The following is a 6,430-nucleotide window of genomic DNA, read 5'->3' as shown; positions in this document are numbered from 1 at the left end:
TATATATATATATATATATATATATATATATATATATATATATATATATGTATGTATGTATGTATATATACTGAATGTCATGACTGCACCCTACGATGTGACGGATATAAGAATCTCATCAAATTCAACTCTATATTGTGCGATCCTCCCTCCACTAAACCTGGCCCCACAGATATATCTGCCCCTTAAAATAAAACATGAAGTATCCTCCATATTCTATCCTCCCCCTATTCCCCCAAATTTTATCATTGTACCAAACATAATAGGCACTTTTCTCACCCTGCGATCCTGGATCCCAAATCTGCGACTGCCCATTGAAATCCACACGAATGCGCACCTCCATACCTCAAGCTATTCTCGGGTAATCCCCTAAACTGGAATAAATGGACCAGGACATGTGACATTATCTGGTTCCCCACCCCCTTTGCCCTTAATTTTCAGACCAGAATACCCAAACTCTTCTTTGCTTTACTTGAAAAACATTTCCCTAAGTCCAGGTTTCTTAGAAAAATCTTCAACTCCCAGTCGATTAAATTTTCATACTCCATTGCAACTAACATTGCTGGTATAATCCAACGTTTGAACAATAAGAAACTTGGGAACCAACAATTAGTTAATTTTAATCACAATAACACAACTCACCCTAACCTCCAGCCCCATACCAGTAACCTTAGAACATCCTTAGACCTCCTTACCAATACTGACCCTCACACTGCCTATTCTTTTATTAATCATCCCAATATCCTCAACCTACCTTACGGCCCCTTTATACCCATCACTGAAATAAGGAATGAAGTAATATCATTAGACGCGAGAACTATTATAAACTACATCCCCCAGATGACTCCCTCACCACCCAAAAATATACCAATCCTAAAGCTGCAGCGGATAATGAATATAGCACCAGGTTGACCCTAGATAACCATAACCTCATAAATTTATCTTTAGTACTCAGAATCTTATGCAGTTGTAGATGCTCCTCCTCCTGTCCCTTAGATAATAGATACCTTGCAAAAAATATTGTATACAAATGCACGGTATCAGCTGAGGATTCCAATTATGTATACATCAGCTCATGCAGCACCACCTTCAAAGTCAGAGTGGGTAACCATTATTCAAGCTTCAAATCCCAAGAACCAACAGCACTTCTTCATCTTGGTTAATTCATAACCTAGAACAAAACTCAATTCCATATAATTTAAAATTGTCCATAGTTACCCATTCCAAACTGTATAACAGTTATAAACAACAAATGCGATCTATGTATCACTGAAGTCTTTTCTATTATGTAATCCACCAATTATTTGAATGAACAAAAACATCTAATTTTTAATCGTAAACACTGGTTATGCAACACATTCTCAAAGTACAAATAATTGTGCCCCCACTTGTTATTCCCTAACTATTCCTCTTCCCCCACTCGCAGCTCTTTGTATTTATAACTACTTTATATTGTTTTGTATATTTTTTAATATTTTATGATTTTTCTTAACCTCATGGTCTCCCTACACCTTCCTTCTGCAAATGAGCATATGCAGGCACCTACGTGTGCATGCACACCTACAAGATACTACAGGCACAGAAAAAATACATGTGCTACGCGCTAATATGCATTTGTATAGTTTTACTCTTAAATGATAAACAACCAACTTACCTCGAATTACTATGTTCCCCTATTGACCAGAAACATTATCTCCCACCTCCCTCACTTTTTCCTAACAAACTTCAACTTATACCACTCCTCAATTTTCTCTTTCTTTCTTCCTCCTGGCATTCTTCCCCTTTCTTTTTCTTTGACTCTGTTTAGATGTATATAAAAGGTGCCACAATATATTTATTCATTTATTTATTTATCAGGTCTTCTTTAGGTAAATCCATGATCAGAAGGAATGGTTAAGTGGTACAGCATGGTGAGAAGAGGGAAAGAATTGTTATGCAGTTCTCCGTATGAAGGGAAAATGAAAATGAATGCTAGCAGATCCAAAGTTGTGCGAGGAATAAAGATAAAAGATAGATGGTTAAAAGGCATGTATTGGATATATATTGTTCAGTATATATATTGTTCAGTGGTATTCATTCCAGAGGAAGAATGAATTCTAGCAGCTCCAAAGTTGTGTGAATATTCACACAACTTTCGAATTTAACCATTCTTTTTTGATCAGGGATTTACCAAAAGAAGACCTGATACAACTGGATTTAATTGGACCCGCCTACCCTCCTGGACATAAAGAATCACAACAAATGTCATTGATGAGGAACATTCTTCCACTATCTAACTTATATTTCTTTGATGATGGAATACCCAACTTATAGAGTCTTTGCTCGATATGATGCTCCAATAGCTAGGATATCCCAGAAACAGCTGTCAGAGACCATCTTTACCATTTTGTACTATTTTTACCATTCGTTATGTAGCTAAATTTTAGATTGAATTAAATGAAATTAAATTTCCTTGTCCTGCATTACCTAATTGTTTGTCTATCCTCACTACTTTAACCTCTGGGTACTGACTCAAAGGGATGCCACCTACAACAGTGTTTGAAGAATACTATCACACAACCACAACTTCAAACGCTGTTCTAACTGGAATTTTGGTGGCACACCTATTTGAGCACTCTGAACGCATACCTATTAGTCTGAGTCATCCTGAAGAAAACTCATATCCTCTACACACACACACACACATTTATGAGTGCATGGTTACATAATCAGATTGCTACTTAATTCTCTGTTGAATCCCTAGGGTGAAACCGACTAGTATCAAAGGCTGTAATGGATATATAATACTGTACACTTCGGACAATGTACCCACTTTATTGACAGATATACAAGTGAATTTTTTCTGACTTATGGACTCTTAGACGACTTACACATACACATTCTCTCCAAGTAGAATGTCAAACAAACAGAAAGATATCATTCCCATGGATAGGAAGATTCTAATGAGACAGCAAGCAAAAATCTCAAACCATCTAAATGGGCCACTAAGGGATAGCAAAGGATCCTATCTCAAACAAACATTACTTGAGATCGAAAACGGGCTTAAACACTCCCATGGAAAGGAGAGGGCAGAAAAAGAAACCAGGGATGTCAAAAGTATAAAGACAAGCCCAAAGGCCTTCTATGGATTTGCAAAATAGTCTGCTTCAGTATAGTACAAGATAAGGCCACTGTTCAAAGAAAATGGTTCACCAATGGCAGACCCCCAGAAGATCAGTGAAATACTGCATGTTCAATACAAGAATGTTTTCACAATTCCAATGGGGCACTTGCAAGTAACTATGACTGATGCGTTCTTTGGCACCACAGCTCTACACAAAGAGATGGCAATTATTGATAGAGGAAACTGATATAATATCAGCCACTGATGAAATGAGCTCAAACTCAGCCATAGGCCCTGATGGATTCCCAGCAATACTCCTAAAGAAATGCAAAGAGGCTCTAGAAGGACCGCTATGGAATCTCTTCCAGAGCTTTCTCACAACTGGGAGACTTCCCAGAAAGTTAAAGGAAGGCATATTCTATGTTCTATTCATAAGGTAGTTGGCAAAGTAGATGCTAAAAATTATAGACCTGTCTCTTTAATCTCTCATGTCAGCAAAGTTGTGGAATCCACTGTCAGGAGGAAACTGATCGCGTTCCTCAAAGATAATGACTTGCTCCCTGACACTCAGCATGGTCTCCGCTCAGGAAGAAGCTACCTTACTTAGCTTTTGTAGCATTATGACTGGGTGTTGAAACAACTAATGAATCACAAAAGAATGGATGTGATTTATCTTGATTTTGCAAAGGCCTTTGATAAGATCGTTCTTGGGATATGTCACAAGCTATGGAGACTCAGCATAGGAGGAAAACTGGAAGTGTTTACATGACTTCTAAAAGACAGAGCCAGGTGGTGACAGCTAGTGGGGACCTCTCCAAGGAGACAGGAATAGAGAGTGAAGTACTTCAGGGAACTATTTTGAGGCCACTGCTGTTTATGGTGGCTCTCTCGGACATACTATCAGTTACGCAGACAGCCACATTTACTCGCTGTGCTAACAACACAAAAGTAGTACAAGCAGTCAAGGAACCTTCAAATGCTAATCTTCTACTGAAAGACCTAGATACCATATATATATATATATATATATACATATATATGGGCTGAAGAAAACAATATACAATTTAATGCAAGTAAATTCCGCTATCAGATAGCCAGTGCACCCATGCCACACCAACAATACTTTGGAAAAAAAGGAGCAACAATCCCAGAATCAAGTACAGTGCATGATCTGGGAATTGATCTGAGCAACGACGCTTTGTTTCACATACATATCACCAAGATGGTTGCAACAAACAGGTGAATGGCCAGATGGATTCTGAGAACCTTCAGAACAAGGCACCAGGAAACTATGCTGGTTCTATGGTGGACATTTGTACTCAGCAATTGGACTATTGCTCTCAACTGTAGTCACCCCACAGTGTCAAATTAATAACAAAACGTGAGGCTGTTCAGTAGTGCTACCCTAGGAAGATTGCATCTGTGGAACAGATGAGCTGCTGTGAGAGACTGAAAGAGTTATGGCTCCTCTCCCTGGAGCAAAGACAGAAGGGGTATGCAGTGATTTATGTACAGAAGATCCTGGAGAGGATGGCACCAAACTTTGGCATCAAGAGCTATACTAACCCCTGAACTGGATCTCATTGCACTATTCCAATGGTCCCAGCTATTCTGTCTAGAGTGTCGATCATGTACTTCAGTAGCTTGAGAGTCAAGGGTCTACATTATTTATGCCTTCATGGAGGAGTAGGGATAGGTGTTTTCAGGAAACAACTTGATTTCTCAGATGAACCTATATCATGGCAAGAAACTCAAAAGAGGCCAGCTGTGTCGAACTTTCTCCTTCACCAAAAGCCAGTCACATAAACATGGCCACTTTAAAGATGATAACACTAACAGTGCTGCAGCATAGCCACAACCTTTGGGCTGAAGCATAAAAGAATCAAAGAACAAATATATATATGTATATATATATACAAAGAGTTTGTGACAAAGCAAACAGGGTGAAAACGTGGTACAAGACCGACAAATATCAAGGAGTGATGTTTGTAGAGGCCATAGCCCATGGAGAACTAGTCCGTAGAATTAGGAAAGCTCTGAAGGTGGCTAAACTCAACATTAAGATCGTTGAAAAGCCAGAGTGCTCCATCAGATCACAACTATATAGGACGTACCCCTTTGAGAATACCGCATACACCAATGATAACTGCATGGTATGTAAGATTAACCCTGGTATTAACTGTAGAACTAGAAATGTAGTCTACAGCATAAGGTGCATAGATGGTGCTTGTAAAGACAAGAACACGATATACTTAGGTGAAACATCTAGAAGCATTGTGGAGAGACTAAATGTACATTTGAGACAATATGACAACAAAAAACAGTCCTCCATACTCTACCAACATGCCAGAGACCACCATGGAGGCACACTGGGTCAACTTGACATCTGCATTTTATTCAAGCACCCGAAGGACCTAACACTCAGTTAAATACAGGAGTACGTCCTCATAAATGAAACATCCCCAGTACTAAATAGGAAATATACGTACCCCAATACCTACAGTTTATATATACACAGGTAGAGTTGTTAGTAGGCTGTTATGTAGACGTGTATATATGTATATAAATACATGTGTGTGTGTGTAGATAAATGGATATGTAAGTAAACAGATAGATAAACAAATAGATAGGTACATAGGTAATACGGACAGACAAGCGCACACACACATATACACATACATACAAAAATGAAGACTTAAATACATGACCATATACACATGCGCGCACTTCACTCACTCACACACACACTCATACAAATGCACAAAAATGAACTCATAAACACATGGATATGCAGAATACATACATACATAAAACATACACACACGTAAACATATATATATATATATATATATATATATATATATGCATGCATACACACATACATGCATACATACATACATACATACATATGTGTATACACATGAACACTGATGCACACACATGCGCACAAACAAACAAACAAACAAAAACAATGCAGCTCTGATAACGGACAAAGTCAATGCCTATTGAAAAAGTTGCAAGACAACGAAAATTTTAGGTAAAATAAATAAGTGGAAATCGAACCAGTGTGTTAAATAATAAAGCACTAAAAGTGAATGACTTGCCCCATACACAATAATATATATATATATATATATATATATATATATATATAGAGAGAGAGAGAGAGAGAGAGAGAGAGAGATTTAAGCTTTTAAAAAATTTTTTAATTCTTTTCCTCATTCTTTCTATGACCGATTTGTTGTCGCTAGGGATAACAAATAGGGCATCATCTTTAAATAAACCTCCCTGCAATTCAGGGATTTCACTATTAAAGCACTTTAAGAG

At 37.8% G+C, this 6,430-nt stretch overlaps 1 protein-coding gene and 1 long non-coding RNA gene across 5 annotated transcripts in view; one reads left to right on the top strand and one right to left on the bottom strand.

Annotated features, from left to right (window-relative positions):
* LOC128247608 (uncharacterized) overlaps positions 1-2,465 on the top strand; it is a 28,759-nt gene extending 26,294 nt beyond the window's left edge. The window contains exon 2 of the long non-coding RNA XR_008263979.1: positions 1,858-2,465. This is a non-coding gene — a long non-coding RNA (uncharacterized LOC128247608). The remainder of the gene's footprint in view (positions 1-1,857) is intronic.
* LOC106877781 (uncharacterized) overlaps positions 1-6,430 on the bottom strand; it is a 234,168-nt gene that overhangs the window by 155,932 nt on the left and 71,806 nt on the right. The window lies entirely within an intron of this gene.

Source organism: Octopus bimaculoides, chromosome 4 (assembly GCF_001194135.2).
Source record: "Octopus bimaculoides isolate UCB-OBI-ISO-001 chromosome 4, ASM119413v2, whole genome shotgun sequence".
Lineage (NCBI taxonomy): Eukaryota > Metazoa > Mollusca > Cephalopoda > Octopoda > Octopodidae > Octopus > Octopus bimaculoides.
The sequence above is the reverse complement of the archived record's forward strand: the minus strand, read 5'-3'. Positions and strand labels throughout refer to the sequence as shown.